The sequence below is a fragment of the Argopecten irradians genome, chromosome 4 (assembly GCF_041381155.1).
Source record: "Argopecten irradians isolate NY chromosome 4, Ai_NY, whole genome shotgun sequence".
In the NCBI taxonomy this organism is placed as follows: domain Eukaryota; kingdom Metazoa; phylum Mollusca; class Bivalvia; order Pectinida; family Pectinidae; genus Argopecten; species Argopecten irradians.
In genome coordinates, this window is record NC_091137.1 from 14540783 (window position 1) to 14559470 (window position 18688).

The 18688-nt window shown below is 33.7% G+C and overlaps 1 long non-coding RNA gene across 1 annotated transcript; it reads left to right on the forward strand.

The window, feature by feature from the left end:
• The first annotated feature begins 10773 nt into the window (after positions 1-10773).
• On the forward strand, positions 10774-18365 carry LOC138320700 (uncharacterized). The gene is made up of 3 exons (XR_011208233.1): positions 10774-11221; positions 13393-13635; positions 14560-18365. It is a non-coding gene; the product is annotated as an uncharacterized lncRNA (long non-coding RNA).
• Positions 18366-18688: the final 323 nt, after the last annotated feature.

Genomic DNA, 18688 nt, shown 5'->3' on the forward strand with positions numbered 1-18688 from the left:
CATCAACTACCGAATAACAAGTGTAAACGTAACGATAACATCACGGAAGCCTTCCGAAGTCCAATATCGTCTACAGATGTATGTCCAGGAAAGTCAAATATAATAATTCAACTTCGCCTGTGAATCAAAGTCAATGGTAGTCGATGGGTGTCCAATGTGGTCAATGAGAATCGAATATAGTTCAAGAAACCAATGACTGTATTACATATTTTGCTACCATGCATCCCATATCATATGATAATAAATTTAATTAATTGCTGCTTAAAAGTGTTTGCATACACAATAATCCCGTTGAATGAATGTTCGAATTCGTATTTCCATTTCCGTTCGTCCCATGGGAATGTTACTAATGTTACTATGTAATATCTGCCCTCCGTTCTTCTGTCACCATCAGACTATTGCCTACACCTCCGACGACGGAGTTAGATACGTTAACAGTAACAGGACAGCACACGCAGTAAATTTCAAAGCAAACATTGCATCTTTTTCGTGACTGAAGTAACGAAAAGCACTTCATAAACCACTCGTATAACAGAGACATTTGGTGAGCATTCTGTAAACGTTTGACTGTGTCTATGAAGGACCTGTAATTCCTCCTGTAAGCGCTAAAGCACAACGACAACACGGGGCTTAGAAACAGTGTCCTGTATAATCCTAACGCAATCAAAAGTCGGATAAACAAAAACACCAGGACAGCAACAAACAAGAAACGTGCACGTCTGCTACAAGGCAGGCATATCGAGCATATTTTTGTGGCTTTAAACGCCACCCGGTTATTTTCGGACAGTTCCATAAACAAAGTACTGATCCGTGATGAAGAGGAAATTTCACTGCCCAAATCTATCACATTTTCAAAGCGCTGTAGTTTTCTCTTCACCTTCTTAAAAATAAGGAACATCAGGCATGGATCGAACAGAAGTATCATCAGAAGTGATATAGAATTGGCCATTATGATGATACTGTAGACGAAAGTGCCCAACGACGCCCAAACAACATTCAACGTTACCTCTAAAACGAAACAAGTCGCCATCATTTTAGTATTAACCAAAAAACGGAACTTCCTACTTTGCTTTATTTAGATATATGAACATTTGAATCAATGCCAAGAATGGTCTAAAGTTCTACTGTAATTATGATAGTTTTTAACGTGTGTACATGTGTACTCAAAGGTATGCAAATGGTATCTTTCGGTCTATAAATTAACAATATATCGTGCAAAAAAGTTACTATTATTCTGCACACAAATACAGTTGAAATATATAAAAGAATGAATAAATAAAGTCAACCTCGAAGAGTATGAAAATGTTTATTCATTAAGCTTCAATAATTTTAATGATTTACTTTAAGGATGCCTTCAGGTAAAGACACATCAGTGTCGAGCAATTTTATACTTTAATGTGTAGTATTTAGCCATTGACAACATGATTTAAGCTTTTTATGTTGGGCTTATTTTTAAATCCTAATATATAAAATTTCAAATAAATGAAAATAACTACATTCTAGATTTAACTACACAAAACTATAAAAGTTTGAACTGCGAACAACACTTGAATATGTTACGGCCACTTTGACTACGTGTACTTTGAAGGGAGTTAATATCATTCTGCACACAAATACAGTTGAAATATATAAACGAATAACTAAATAATGTCAACCTCGAAGAGTATGAAAATATTTATTCATTAAGCTTCAATAGCATTTTAAATACTACTTTTAGATGAATTTTTAGAATTGATGTTAAAGTCGTACTTTTTCTAAATTTGATTTTATTGTAAGCTGATCAAGTTCTTGCTATCGTATTTATCAACCATTACGTATATTGGACCAATTTTTAGATATTTGTCATCTTTGTCACCTGTCAAATGGTTTTAAAAGCAAGACAGACGATACAAAAAATCTGAAATAAAAACAAAATTCTGAAGTCTTTGATCTTCTACCCCGAAGTTAAAGTTACCAAAACATAGATCAAATATAACAAAGACTTTTAATCAATGCATCATTGTTAATCGCCAATCAATAAAAGCCATTGTCTATTATTGGTTGTGAAATACAAAAGGTTGGTATACATAATTCTAGTGACGTAATCATGTATAAATAAAACACCTGAAATATAACAGCTGATGACCTACATATGTATCTATATCACTACGTAACTAATGTCCTTGTATTGGTCATCGCGGCACTATAATCTAGTTATATTTTACAGTCAATGATGTCATATATAGATATGTTTATATCTTAAACGAATGTTCATTTCGTGTGAGATTTGTTTTGCAAAGCTTCCATAAAATCTCACATGAAATTATCACAAATTTAAGATACATTTCATCACATATCCATAACAACATGATTTTTAAAAAATACCAACGCCAAAATGTGCAGCAAAAATCCAGCAGTGGCAGCCATTTTGTTCCGACGTCCTCGAAATCCTCATGCCACGTCACAGTATTGTTTCTGTCGTGACATCACAGTGGATTTCCTGCACGGTACAGGCAAAATAATTCAATCCAGGTTATGTTATACAAGTCATAATTATGCAAAGATATTACACGTGAGAAATTTCTGGATACCAGGCAGATATCATGAGATAGGCTGATATCGCAGAAAATTTTAAAAGAGTTCCTTTCATCCAGTTTGCTATTGAGTAGTTGTGGGGGCCAGTAGCTGTTTCTTTTCAACACATTTTCCTATGCGTTTTATAGTACACAACCTTCAATAATCTGAAGTTTTAATGTGATCGCGGTAAACATCTGTCAAAGTCAGTTCCTATCGTTCTTTGGACTGTCTTTGGAGTGCATTGACGTTACAATACTAGTTTTCCCTCCTTTTTGGAGTTTGGACATGAAATATGTCAACTGTTTACTGGGTTAAATGTACAGCATTCGATGATAACGTTTCCTGTCCAACAATCACATTATCACGGCCTATAGCGGCGTTACATACTGTGACGATGGGTGAACAACAGATACAGGAACAATTAACACATATATTGCATTGTTCTTCAGTCTGAATCTCCACGCACACCAGCCACGTCTCATCTGAGGTTGACTTCCTGAATATTTCTGCGGAGGAATACTTCCTTCTGAACAAGCTCAAACACAATGACACCAAACTCCAAAATAATGTTCTGTAAAGTCCCAGCATTATTAGAAACGTGGTGCATATGCACGCTAGTCAGCTCACAACGAAGAGTTTTAAATTAATTGTGACAAGGTAGACGGATCATATATGTTGTCATGGCTTCGAAGGCATTTCGAAAAATTTCAGAAAGCTCCATAAACAGAAGTCCGACCCTGGTCCTCGACGAAATTTCATGGCCAAAATAGATAACTGTTTCACAACCTTGGGGTTTTCTTTTCACTTTCTTCAGAAGAAGAAATAACAAGGATAGATCGAACAACAGTATGATAAAAAGTGAAACTGAGGTTCCTATGACGACTAAATCGTAACCAGAAATAACAAAGGACGCCAACAACATATTAAGTGTGAACTTAATATTATAGCTCGCCATTATTGATTTCCATTACAAACCGAACCTTGGACTTACAGACTAGGTATTGAAGAAATGCCAGCCTGTTATTATTAAGGACGTATGCCCTACATATAACAACCAGGTCATTATGTCAAATGTTTATAAATCTTAAAACAATGACATTGTTTGAAACGGTGCCAAGTTGGCCTAATTGTACTTAGTTCTTAAAAGGAACATAAACTGTTCGGACTGTAGCCTTTATGTTATACCAAAGCATATCTTGATAATCGGAGGCTACTGAAGCATCGAGATGTTATTATTTATCTACAATGAAAGTACATTTTGATATTAGAAACAAATATGAATGTATAACCAATTGTTTCATGTCTCGTTTTACTTATTTTTACCAATACTACATTCCAATATACGAGTAGATTTTAAAATTGATTATTAGTTTTAATGATTTACTTTAAGGATGTCTTCAGGTAAAGACACATCAGTGTCGAGCAATTTTATACTTTAATTTAATGCTATTGACAACATGATTTAAGTTTTATTTTATTTTTTAATTTTTGGTTTATTTTTAAATCCTAATAAATAAAATTTCAAATAAATGAAAATAACTACATTCTAGATTGAACTACACAAAACTATAAAAGTTTGAACTGCGAACAACACTTGAATATGTTACGGCCACTTTGACTACGTGTACTTTGAAGGGAGTTATTGATGGAAGTAGATTTAATAAAATTTTATTTACGATGAGATCTGTGGAAAAGTCAAAACGGTTCATTATATACCTCGCTAGTAAATTATAAAACTTTGTTATTTTTCCTTATCGTTGTCTGGTATCATAGACGTAATGATTGTAACTACTATATATAATATTTAGTAGGGTAGGGTTGTCTAAATAACAGTTTTACGGTACGATTTATTTCCCTTGAGCTATTCAAATCTTTATTCAATTTTTATTACATTTGAAATCAAAATCTGTCAATTTGTGGAAGTACTACTTCAACACTTAAATACAACAGTAAACAACAAACAAACAGAAACTAAAGACACATTGTAATATCATTGGCACATTGTTTTGCTGTTGTACATTTCAGAACCATATTTTTGCTGAGAAAATGTCTCCAGTTAGTTAACTGTGATCCAATTTTTCTTTCGCGCCTGCTAAAGCTGTTTTCAATTTCCATTTTGAAACAAGTTCGCGAAAGTTACAACTTGCGGATTTAAAATTAAAATGGTTTAGATATCAATTTAAGCTTCCGAAATGCTTAGATATGAAATTCCGGAGATAAGCTTTCACGAATATGCTTGGATTGTGAAATTCGCAAAATTAAATTGAACGCTATAAAAGTTGGATTTACAGTAGATCTTCCAATCTTAATCCTGAATTCATGGTTGTTAAGGTCTATTAGTTATGCAATTGAATAATAGGATAGGTCTGTTTTCTCTCAGCAAGACATGAAGAAATTGTTTCTATATGGTTTTCCAAAATATCCATAACGTAAGTTTTTCAGCCAACGTAATCATTCCGTGGTCATTTCAAGATTCTTATAATATAATCTTTATTCATTTTACATCTATTGTGAAACAAGTTATATAAATTTATATCAATTTCTTGCGATGATCCGGATGTAAGAGCTCGAGAGGTCTCTAGTGGCAGAAAACCGGTTTGCCATTAAGTTTACCTACGTGTGTTACAAGAGGTCATACGTTTAGAGTACAATGTATTTCCTTCTTTACTTTCTTGTCAATTTAAGAGGATACACAATCAAGAGGTTTTTCAACAAATGAAAAATGAAACCTAACTAGTCAAATATTTCAGCTAATCACCTTTTGAACAACCAAGTCTTCTGATCTTTACCAAGTAGTTCCTTGGGATAATGCCAGTATTTGCTGGACTAGCGTTTGATTACGTACTACTTCGAAATATCTAGATCATCCTGACTTTCATAATTAGATAGCATCATCCATTTCAGAGTTGAACAGTATGGAATAGAAATTTAAAAAATGACATAACAGCTTTCTAGCATTGTTTTGTACTGAAATGAAGACAGGTTCGACAAGTAAGGCTTCTTTTGTACCGACTGATTATCAAACCTATGGTGGCCTTTAACATAATTCGCTGTCACTTCTTTTAAATGATGACCGAAATCACATGACACTTTTGAAAATAGTTTAAAAAAATTATTTACCTAAACACTAAAGAAAATGCGTTGTCACTTTCATGCACATGAAATCTATATCCTAACAGGAACAAGTAAAACATTTAAAATGCGCACGATACGACGCAGAACCAGACACTTACATTAAAATGCGCACGATACGACGCAGAACCAAACACTTACATTAAAATGCGCACGATCAAGCAGTATGTAAACATATGCCACAACAATATATGTTCCACATATCTTCAGTCTACTATTTTTATCCTCACAAAACTGGTATGGTAAGTCTATGGTATTTTAATGTCACCATCCAATGAAAAACCAACCATGCGTCACTTTAATTCCTTTATTTTTAAATAGCTATATGCATATCAAAACATATAACATCATTGTTGAAATGATTGTGCCGTCGCTTTAGCGATCCTCCACTGATATAGATACCGTACACTAGTTAGACCTACACGAATGAAATGAAAGGTAAGATACATTGTAATATGACACTTTTGTATTGAATAAGACCAGGTTTGAACTTGCAGAACATGTTGCATTGAAGGCATGGTGTTATATTTTACCACACGTGTTGTTTACATAGAGAAACCATAACAGGAGTAAAACGTAAAGTGTTCGTGTTACGTGGTGACAGTCTTTACCAACGCCTGCACAGACGATCACCCATTGACACAACTGTAGTCTATTTACTTTGATAAGTATTTCTAATAACTACATATCACCTTACTGTTGGGAATTTGTGACACAAAAAGAGATCTAATTTAAATGTCCAAAGTTTGAATTTTTTTCTCTCGATTATTTACCATGGTCGAAGTATTCCATTACATTTAAAGGTTGAATTGAAACAGATTTTATGTTATGGAGATGTAACACAAAACATCAACGTAAAATTTACATGTCACTGTTGTTTAACATATTTATCAAGTTCAAGTTAGTTAATTTTCAAATTTTGAAAAGACACGAGCTTTAGCGATTGTCTTTTAAATATTTGAAAATTAACTAACGAGGGTTTAGATAAACATGATAAACAACAGTCACGCGTTGGGGAACTTATTTATCCCATAACTTTAGCCCTATAGTAATACCGTGGTGACCATTTTCTCGCCTTCACTCAGGGAAACTTACCACCATACAATGTGTAGTGATATCTTTCCGCCAAAAATATAGTTCATAAATAGAGAGTCATTATTCTTTTGTTTGATACTTTAAATAAGCAACTACCTGTTGAACAGTAAATACAATGCTATTTAAAAGAAAAAGCGCTATGAAAAGTAGCCTGAAGTTAAGAGCCAATCGTCATCAAGAAATCTTGGAATTGACCAATCAGAGGCACCAATTTACACACTGGAGTGTGTAAACATAAACAATAACCAACTAAAAATGGAAATTATCACATTTTCCCCCATAGTTATGGGATAAATAAACTTCCAAGTAGTTTATGATCAACGCGTATCATGATAACATAAAAATACATACCATGACATGCTTATAATTCAAAAGGAGTCCTTTCTTGATCTACTAGAAATTTTCCTTTTTATTAGGCTCTCTCCATGCAGTTCTGGTGTAGGTAGGACGAGAGAGGGAATGAGTTAAGAGGGGTGGATTGAGGTCTCCGAAAAGTTTAGACAGCTTAAACAGACATTGGAATCATGAAAAATGTTTTTTTTTTGTCATTGACGGAACATTTCAGAAAACGCCAGAAATTTTTAAATACTTTTGTTCTCTTTTCTACGTTTCTTTTGGCTACAATAGGTTGTTTTATGTACACGTATTTTTAATCGCTATCCGTTCTCTGGCATTGGGTTTGAAAAGCAAACCACAAATTAACAAATATAGTTCGAAAGAATTAGGATCTTCGAGCTACATGATTCAGTGTTAACGAAGAGCAATTGTATAAAATGGCACACGTGTTCGTTAGTGATATTCGCGGAATTGTAAATTTAAACATATCTTTGTACAAAGTTTTCTATTGTTAGCTTCCCATTTTAAAACACGGCTAGAGGTTGCATAGAATACAACCAAGAAAAAAAGGAAATCAAACGAGTTTTGTTATAATTATGATACAAAACAATCCATAAAAACAAACAAACAAAAAACTCGTGACAGAATTTTCGGTTTTTGACCCCATGGGCACTGAAAAACTAAATGTTACCCTCATCAATCCGAATTAAGTAGGACAAGATGTGTTGACACTTTGTGTTGAAGTGTAAGTAAAATATACTGGTATAATGGACTGTTTAATCAGTAGTTAGGACGTTATCTATATATAGATTTTTTATAAGTACAGTAAACAGTATATACCTTCTGACATACACCCGTTCTGAATAATTAAGTTTGGTTAGCTTTATGTTGTAAAATGATTTGAAAATAAACAGTGCTTACCCATAGTAAAGATACCTTGGCATGTGAAGCATAACTCAGTTAAGTCTGTAGTGGCAAGCAAACGTAATTAAAGGCCGAAAAACATTTAATAGTAGTCATACCATTATCTTTAATACGAATTAAAAACACCACATACGTACATGATATAAGAAACGTCATTGGATCATTCACCGATCATCTTACTCTCTCCTGTCCTCACAAGACCTTTGTTGTTATGGGGATGAAATAGTCAAACACTTCATTTCTAAATATGTTACCGATACGAGACCAGACATGGCAGTACAATAGCCGTGCATGACTCTCGTTATATGTCGGTATAATTAACAATTCTGTTGATATACCAGCTTGAACCCACCCGATGAACTCCAATTAATGCCCCACTTTATTGTCCATTTATATCGACAGAAGAGTTGTCTCAGTAAATGTTTTACTTGTAAACAAATTTTATACACTCTATAACCATATTAATCTCTTATACCAAGAAATTCAAGATGGACCTAGCTGATTTTTTTCTGTACATGAACTTATAATACTCGTAATTTTATTGCTTAATCATTCTCTCTAGACGAGTAATGTTCTGCAAGATACCCTGAGATAGTTCTCTTTCATGACCCCACATTTGATGAAATCCTTATAGTAGAAAGTGCGTCATATATGGTATGAATGTCAACCAAATATGGTAACAGGTCAATCATAGCAGGGATGTCCTTCCATTATGATATTTCAGTGGGCCAGCGCTGTAATGAATCTCTGTTGACGTCCATGTCTGGGCTTAACTGGTCATACTGTGCTAATATATATTGCGACACAGAGAATAATATCGAATGTTCATAAGAAAATACAAGGCCATTTCATAGTGTTGTTGAATAATGAAAATATTTGCAAAGTGATGAGCTTTGGTTAAGTCAGGACAAAATATATATTACCACGATTAGTTACAGACGACTGCCTAAAATATGCACCATGTAATTGATAATTTACAATTAAAAGGTATATCTTACATTTTGTGGCCATTTGTTATCTCAGCAGGTCCCCGACGTGTTCATTCCTAGTTCGATAATAGTGTATTACAGTGTATAACACAACGTCTCAAAGAGACATTTAAATATCATATAAAAAACCTGTAAAGCTCCACACTGAACACACCCCACTTACCCATTCAAATTGAATAAAGATGAATAAATCCCACTGCTATATGATAGACAACGCAAAAATATGTGGTGAAATATAGAGCCACATCGATATAAGATACCTCGATATTGTTATGAATAAATGGATAATAAAAAAACATTATTATAATTCAGGCAAGTCAAAATAGTGTGTAAAGATCTAGATGTGCTCGTAACTGTGTAAATGTTTGTTATGAAAATAAAACAAAAAAATGGTGAATAGACCATTACTCAAATATACACGTTTTATATATCAACTTTCATTTTCAAAAATATCACTGCATATATAAAATACGCGTTTTATATTTACACAAAGGTCACGTATCTCATTAAACGTAGGGCAATGTACGGCGACTTCCTTATAAACGCATATAAACTCAACAACACTTTAATATTGACTTTAGGGCAAAAAGCACTGAGTGTAACATGGACCACATGTCTGGGTTTTATAAGGTAGGTTAGAATACATACATATAATTTAAATCACAGTAGAAAATAAAATTATCATAGTAAAGTTGCATTGCGTAAACGAATAGCCTGATAGGTGGGTAAAAATCTTTTCTCAATGATGTGTGTTTTTACCATCCATGTCTAGGTTTGCTTTGCTCAATGTAACATGCTTTATAAATATTATCAATTAACTTTTTTGCTCAATGAAAATGCGATTCATTAATTGTCGTCCATAATATGTTGTTCACCTCTAAGATGTAATGCGGGTGGGTTTTTATTGTTACGTCATGTGTTTGCGAGCTTAACGTCCCGTACTCTGCATAGAAAACGATCATAGAATGATGACATCACAATGCAAGAGATGTAACTACTTAATATGCAAGGACGGAATAAACGAAAGTCAATGTAGAACAAAGCGTTCAGCTTTGATACGTGTTTTGGGCAGTGAAATAACAGTCATTATAATGTATCAGGTTTGACACGTGTTTTGGGCAGTGAAATAACAGTCATTATAATGTATCAGGTTTGACACGTGTTTTGGGCAGTGAAATAACAGTCATTATAATGTATCAGGTTTGACACGTGTTTTGGGCAGTGAAATAACAGTCATTATAATGTATCAGGTTTGACACGTGTTTTGGGCAGTGGAATAACAGTCATTTTATAATGTATCAGGTTTGACACGTGTTTTGGGCAGTGGAATAACAGTCATTATAATGTATCAGGTTTGACACGTGTTTTGGGCAGTGAAATAACAGTCATTATAATGTATCAGGTTTGACACGTGTTTTGGGCAGTGAAATAACAGTCATTATAATGTATCAGGTTTGACACGTGTTTTGGGCAGTGGAATAACAGTCATTATAATGTATCAGGTTTGACACGTGTTTTGGGCAGTGAAATAACAGTCATTATAATGTATCAGGTTTGACACGTGTTTTGGGCAGTGAAATAACAGTCATTATAATGTATCAGGTTTGACACGTGTTTAGGGCAGTGGAATAACAGTCATTATAATGTATCAGGTTTGATGGATAGAAGGTAAGGTATTGATGGTCAGTTGTGCTATGTTTATTAATACATGGGTTGCATTACAACAATCCTCTCCATCTGCTCGAATATCATTTTGTCAGTCTATCGAGATATGAAAATATATTAAGCAAGTTTTCGTTTCCTTTTTTCCCATTTAATTCATTCACTAAATAGTCTACGCGGATCTGGATAGCTTGAGAGGCTGGTAGGCAATATGCGGTATGCTAAATTCTTAACCTCCGTTATCAATTTTGTATGCAGTCATCGACAATGAACAGCATAAATATACACATACGATTGGCAGGCAAAACCGTCCGGTAGTCATGACGAATTGTTAAATTTCATACACAGACAGATTGATTTTGATCTAGGACGTTCTGTTTACTCGCGGTAGTCATATGATGATAACCCAACAGTGGTACCCTGAAGCAAGCTCTAACATGTGTATTGTGTTAATTTATAGACGCGCACTAAGGAATCGCGATTAAAGCCGACAAGACATGTCTTCAATCCACATCTACTATCAGCAGGTAAGGAACACTAGTATACATTATCACTGATTGATTGGTTATCAATTTTGATAATAGATCACCGCCATACAGATACTATTTACTCTCAGTTTGATTTCTTTAGAGATATAACTTAAAATTCAATATTTTAAGAAAATCAATATTCACTCAATGTACTTCTATTGTGGAGACTAAATGTCACGTGCGCAGTCAGGTATGAAGCCGATACCATAATATATTGTTCTGTTCTTATTATTAGCCGCAAGTTATATATTTCTGAATACCTTTGTTTGATAACTTTATTTATACTCTAAACCCTATTTTTGGTATATAAACTGATATGTACGTGTTAATATTAACAAACAGTGTTAGCCGGTAGACGGTATTGATCTATCCAGCTAAAGTGATATTCCGAGGATTTAGTATATTTGATTGTTCACTCGGATCATGTAGGAACAGTTCGGTTAGCTCGCGATTCTCTTGTCTATCTGTACTCTAGATTTATCGATCATAATGTCTTAATGATTTATCTATCATAATGTCTTAGTCTGGTATCCGGGTGAGAGTATCTCGGGCTACAGTTCGTTTTGTCGAATAAATATTTTTTGTCGAAAAGATTTGCGATGAAAATTGTAATCAATATAAATAATCGTCAATTTTTACTAAGTTTAATCTTATATTGTTTTATCGTCCTAACAACGTCTAATGTCATTTAAGTGTGTTTTGGGAGCCAGTGGCATGTTCGTGTTGTATCCGCTGAGGATTGAATGATCTCGGTTTATAGTGCTACCTCACTGAAGCATACAGCCAAACGTACCTAAACATTGTACACATTATACTGATATAGAACTATGGACACTCCTCACTGTGTTATACCACACGACTACTGTACTGCAGTATATCACTAATATATAAATACATGAATACCAGGTATATAATTCAACAAGGCGATTGATAGGTTAATGGCATGTGTAACATCTATACCATTGATATACAATGTAAATGTTCAGAACAAAAAATATATAATATCCGCTAGAAGATATTCTCAATAGTTAAATTAACATTCGAAGGCATAAAAAATCATTTGATCCTTTTAAAATCCCTATCCATTTACCAATAAGTAGATTGTGAGTGCGGGAGTACCGAAGTCAAGGCTGACACGTTACTAGGGAGTCCGTCTATGTTATATCAACAGTGGAATTCACAATCTAATATTTTCATAAGCCTCGCGTTTCTCGTCCGAAATCGATTTAACGTAACCCACTAAACGTATTGCGAAATGCGAATTGTACTTGGTAGTATCAAAAGGGTTGTACAATGTGTGCATGTAAGGTAATCCATCAATCCCTTTCTATGAATGCAAACAGTTTTCAAAATGCATTAATAGATTATAGATTGATTGAGACACGAGGTATATTTAAGGGGCCGCATTTACACTCACCTTATTGAGAAATAAAAACACTTGCTCACCTTTGGTTAGCGATTCAGAAACAGTAACTAAAGTTAACTCGTTGTTTAGACAATTGATAGTTTATTAAACTTATTGTACAACAATGGGCACAGGCAAAAAGATCCCTATACCCACTTTAGTCACGTATCCTTACCTTAAATATTGCAGTTGCTGATTTTCTAAAATTGTTTGATGAGATTTCGTGGCTGTAGTTTAATTCTGTGCATAAATGTTGGCATATATGTTTAAAATATGACAGATTATTTGATACTCTAGTAACTTTACTATACTATACTTTAATAAAACTTTATATGTAGATAGCACTTATGTTAACAAGTTATTACACTAACTATTTACTTAATTTACTTTATTTAAGTTATTAAATAATTACCGACATTTTTGGCATTTTAATTCATAGCCAGAATGGAAACACCTACCTAACCATATCTCCGGTATTATTGAAGTCAGTTGAAATTTCAATCTGCAAAGATTTAGTCATGACGTATGCATGTTTTCTTTTTTTAAATCTTGAACAGAAAAATGAAAAGACAAACATTTATATTTCGCAATGAATGATCAAATTTTTCTAGCGTTTAATGTCATTATCCATGTCCCTTTGGTTTTTATCACCTTTAAATGTTTGAATTGTGAATGCTCATTTCTATACTCTAGTAATGCATATAAATGCATATGTCTGAAAAGAAATTTCAGTTGGATTATTTTAATTTATTTATATTTTCAGGTATCAAGTGATACCGTGAGATCGTCACTTTCTCGTCGCTTGATGAAGTGCTGAAACTAGAAATGAATTGGTTACCATTTGAAATATATTGAAAGTATTCGAGACATCCACAAAATACTGATTGACGCTGAGTTACCTCCAAACATTTTGGAAAATGGTCTTCAGATAAGAGTTTGACAAACTGTGGCCCTTGAGACGCTGTCTGTCTACAGCAGACGTAGTCACCCAGTGGTCCCGAGATCGGTAAGGAATGATTTTTGAAGATCACGACGTGTCAATGTTGGTGCACGACTTACTTAAAATCGATGTCAATGTCACGTGCAATGGCTGCTTTGACTTTCTGGTTCTACATAGCGTCCCAGTGCTTGAAAGCTCACAAAACAGAGTCCATATTTAATCAAATGCTTGTGGTGACGAGATAGACAGGATAGCGTCCACGTTCCATATAACATCTTATCCCTCGAATCACAACAAACATATTGTGTTAACATTCTAAAAACAGAAACCAGGGGTTGGCTCACACGGTATTGATTGTAGATATGGATCTGTTCATGATAGCCATGTTAAAAGGCTGAATTTATGCTTTTTATCGTTTGTGGTGAAAGAAAAAATGAAAATAATAAACTATAAAATATTAACAATACTCTATTAAACAATTTTATCAACGAACCTTGTAAAACATAATTTCAAACTTCCTGCTCTCCTTTGTATTGTTTAATTGTGGTAATTACGGTAATTCATTTACTTTCATATTCAATGTTAGCTATGGATACAATTGATTATACAATAATAAACGTGACTTTATTGTTTTATATATCTGTAGGTGATTTTACATAAATTTCCTATTTTTGTGCGGAACCTAAAACGTTGGTCGAGGCATTGACTATAAACACATGATACACATATTGATCGTTAGAATTAAAGTTAATCAATAGAGCAATGTTGCAAAATTGGGTTTAGGATTTACAGTTTTACGTCACAAGGTATGACTAGACAATTCCAATCTTGTTTGTTTTAGAGTGTTCTAGTACGTTATTTGTGCGTCAATACTGTATTACAAACTAACTTTGGTTTCAAAAGCCGTGTTGGGCAAATACATGTTTTGTGACTAATTTTTATGATTTTTTCAGTGAATACCATAAAATTGATTTTATCCTTCTTTTTCAGCTGATTATGGCACCAGACACAAACATTCATCCGACGGAAACAAAGGAAAACGGCCACGTGAAACGAAAATGGAAAGGAATTATAGAAATCATTGTGATGTGGTCTTTAGCCAATGCTGCGTTTTACTCTGGAATTTACGACGACACTTTTATCTTGATGCACTATGTGTTTTTCTTGTTTATGTCGGTGTATTCACACAGGGAATCGTTCCCTGGGTCGTCGTTTGGGGTAGCTGCTTACTGCTGGATGTCCCTGAAGACAGTCTGTCTCAGGTTGGTGTTTACTAAGACCTGGTACAATTGGCACTACACACTGATGGCCTTGACCTTCATAGAACTACTCCAGCTCACCATATATGATGGAATTCGTACAAATAAGAATACACGTGAAATACATGTGGATTATCAGTTCGAAAAAGCTTCGCTACCTCGGACTCGAACAATACAAAATACCCATACAGCTACAGCAAGTTGTGGGATTATAGGAAATTTTCTTAAACGAGACGCAATACAGATCAAGTTTGTTTTTATTTTTCTAGTTTTATTGTATATATTTGCCCCATATAAATTGTATTTTTTACTTGCAAATATCCCATGCATCATATTTGTCACCATGATATTTTTTTCCAATTTTGTATTATTTATTGAAAAACCGTGTATTGATTTTATACTCTATTGTACTGTAATGTTAAAATTTGCATTTTATCTAAGATACATTCTCACCTTACAGTTAGAACTGTATTACGTTCTGGTTTTCATTTCCATAATCGAGTATTTTCAGATGCATGTAAGCCACAGGGTACAGGAATGGATGTGTGATAGGAAAATAGCAAAATGTCGGCAGTGTTCTGGGAAAAATGTTTGGGTTCATCTAAGTCCAAACAAAGGACGAATACAATCAGATTTATCATTTATTGAAGAAATATTTTTCTTTTGTTTAATCGTGGTTTTAACACTCTATTTCGAACTCTCGATTAGATTTGTTATCACGATACGAGATATCTTTATATGCTCCATACCTTTATTAGTCATTACATATTCTGTGCGTTTTATGGTGGCAAACAGAGGCTTGTTATCACTTAATAATACCCACGTGGTTTGTGTTAATTTGTTTAAATTTGTTCTATTTATATATTTATTGAACTGGCATTTACTGCATAAATCTTTGATATTACTTGCAGTTATTGAACTATGTCAGATAAGGGTTCTAGGTTACCATATAGCCGAGAGGAAGGTCGTGTCGGCTCCCAGTCTATGTGAATGTGGACGGTTAGATAAATGTATGATCTGTCTCGTTTGGTCTTTCATGCCTTATACTTTCTCTTTGGATGTCTGGCGAGTTATGTCATATGTTACGTCATGCATTACGTCATATATGACATTTGTAGATGTCTCGCGATTGAGGCCCTGTACATATATTTTCGATTTTCGATACAAACTTAAAGTGTATAGATATAGCCGATCCCAAGTTCAAAATGATCAAGAGATAGTTTAGACAATTTAAAACCTCATTTTGGTGTGATAATTTGATCCATTGGTACGAAAACTGGGACAGAGCGCAATGACCTTGGCCGGATATATTATGAAGGTCAGTGAAAATGGCGTTGATTTATTGTTATTGAATCAGCTTAAGAAAAACACATAACCATGATATTCCACCAGTATTCTTTGTATTTACATTGGTGTTAAATCTTGATGATATCTGACCTTGAACAACATGATACAGTTGACAGAAATCCCAGAATCGTGATAAATAGCCAAATGTGGGTGATATCTGTGAAACAAAAAGAGACTCCCTATAAATGATTAGATCTGGAGTTTTATTAAAGTGCCACTGTCTTGCCGACAAAACCTATGTAATGCAGTATCATTAAGAAATATACTATACACATGCATAACATTCTCATATGCATTGAAATCATACAGTTCTATTCCGCATACACACGTAAACTAGCTGGAAAATCATATATGTAATCAAAGAATATCCAAAGTGAAGAAACTTTGCAATTGAATTTCAAATATATCATTCAAATGACGTTTACATGCTCTACACTACACTATGGTTGTTTTTAAAAGATCATTACAATACGCCCTACAGTGACACACACTCGCTAACATAATGATCAGGTGCTGGAATGATATACCTCTATCTATCAAAGCAAGTTCATTGCAATGGTATGGTCAATGGGAAACAACTATACGAATGTAATGATTAATATACGTGAATGAAAAACTGAAATCGAAACGCCAAGGGAAATCGTTCCTTAATCCATATTTTTGCATTGGACTACTTATAAAAAGAAGACTAAATTAAGTACTCTGACATTCATGCTTTTGCAGGGACTCGCTTGGGTTTCGGGAGGATCAGAATGTTACAACACCTGGCTGATAAAATACCTTTTACCTGTATACATCCCAACTCAGCTTATATCATTTACCTGTATACATCCCAAGTCAGCATTATATCTCTTACCTGTATAATCCAAATTCAAAATGCTGGTTAAGTGAAATGACAAAAACGAGGATTATTTATGTTTTAGTGTAGATTTCGCTATGTTCAGTGAAAAGGGAAAGAAACTGATTAGAGATACGATTGTCAAACTGTTTAATATACATTCAATGTTGCTTGATCGGAGAACTACTGCGACCCAAGTGTGACTCGGGTAAGTGTACGTATGGAACAATATGTGATTAGATAATACAAAGCTCATTCTTGTGTCCCAGAAAATAAACCCATAGTTTATCCATATGTGTCATATATTTGTATGAGCTCTGATGTTTTTCTTTAATTTCCCTTTCTTTTTCCTTCCTTTTTTCCTGTTCTAAGTATCATAGATATATGTTCGATATATTCTGGGCTTCACCAATAACAGATTTCATGAATGTAATATTGATTTGTTCCATGCATGTTTCATTTTTTAATAATATGTTATCTATTTTTAAGTATGTTTAGTATGTACGTGACATGTATGTATTTGGGGCAAGGAATTGAATATAATGTAATTTTTTTTTATATATGCAATTATACAACATCTGGCAAGAGGATCACCTCACTTATGATATATTTTTTTTTACATTTTTCGCAGTGAAATATAAGGTTTTATAGTGAAAATATATGAGATAATTTCAATCCTTTTTGAAAAGTTTTGACCAATCATAATGCAGCCTTGACAGTGAACATATCATTTTGTTTGTAACGTCATTAGTTTGTGCACAAAAAATATCAAAGTTTCCACCTCACTCGATGAAATAATACTGGTATGCATCAAGAAACAAGGAATATCCTCAATGAATCTACCGTAGGAATGAATGATTCTTCACTGTATTGCGTTTATTTATCATAATGATACACGATTTTTTATTGAATATTTATCAACATATCAACCTATCAATATATTTATATTAGGACAGTTGTTCCATATATTCATTGCCACTGATATTAACTGATGACTTGGCAAGCCTCCAATTATGTACATTGCATACCGTTTCCAATGGCATGATAATCAATCTAAATGAATATGGTTGCACCACTTACACTTTTATCAAGACATAACTAGTATTCATTGTAATGCTTATTTATCTAAATAGGGCAAGCAATTATTATCTTAAAATACATGTACATGTAAATAACAGGTGTCTTAACAATTTCCACTGAAATATTAATTTCTTTAGTGGCATTATCAGTCAAACGCAAAAAATATTGAATATTGTAATTATCATATTCTGCCAGATTAAATGTCTTCGGGGAAGAAATTAAATAAGCTTCCAACAACGCCCTATTTAAGTCAATGACAATGGAATAAAGCGTTTAAAACTTGTAATGCTGTTTGTTCTTTATTTAGCTAGTGGATTCGTGTTTGCTACCAGTTTGACAAGCACGTTTATTCTGCAATAGTCCGCTGAATCTGCCTATAATATTGGTTTCAACCAGTAGACAACCATTTACGTCTAAAAATCTGTATTTAAATAATGATTTTAGTGATAAGTTTATTATCCTGATAACGAATCTAAGCTGTTCGGCACAGGAACGTAAACATTTATTATCTTTGATAAACGAATTATTGAACGTTGTAATATAATAATCGTGAATTCCGCATGACATATAGTAAAAATGTGTTTTGTTACCCCTG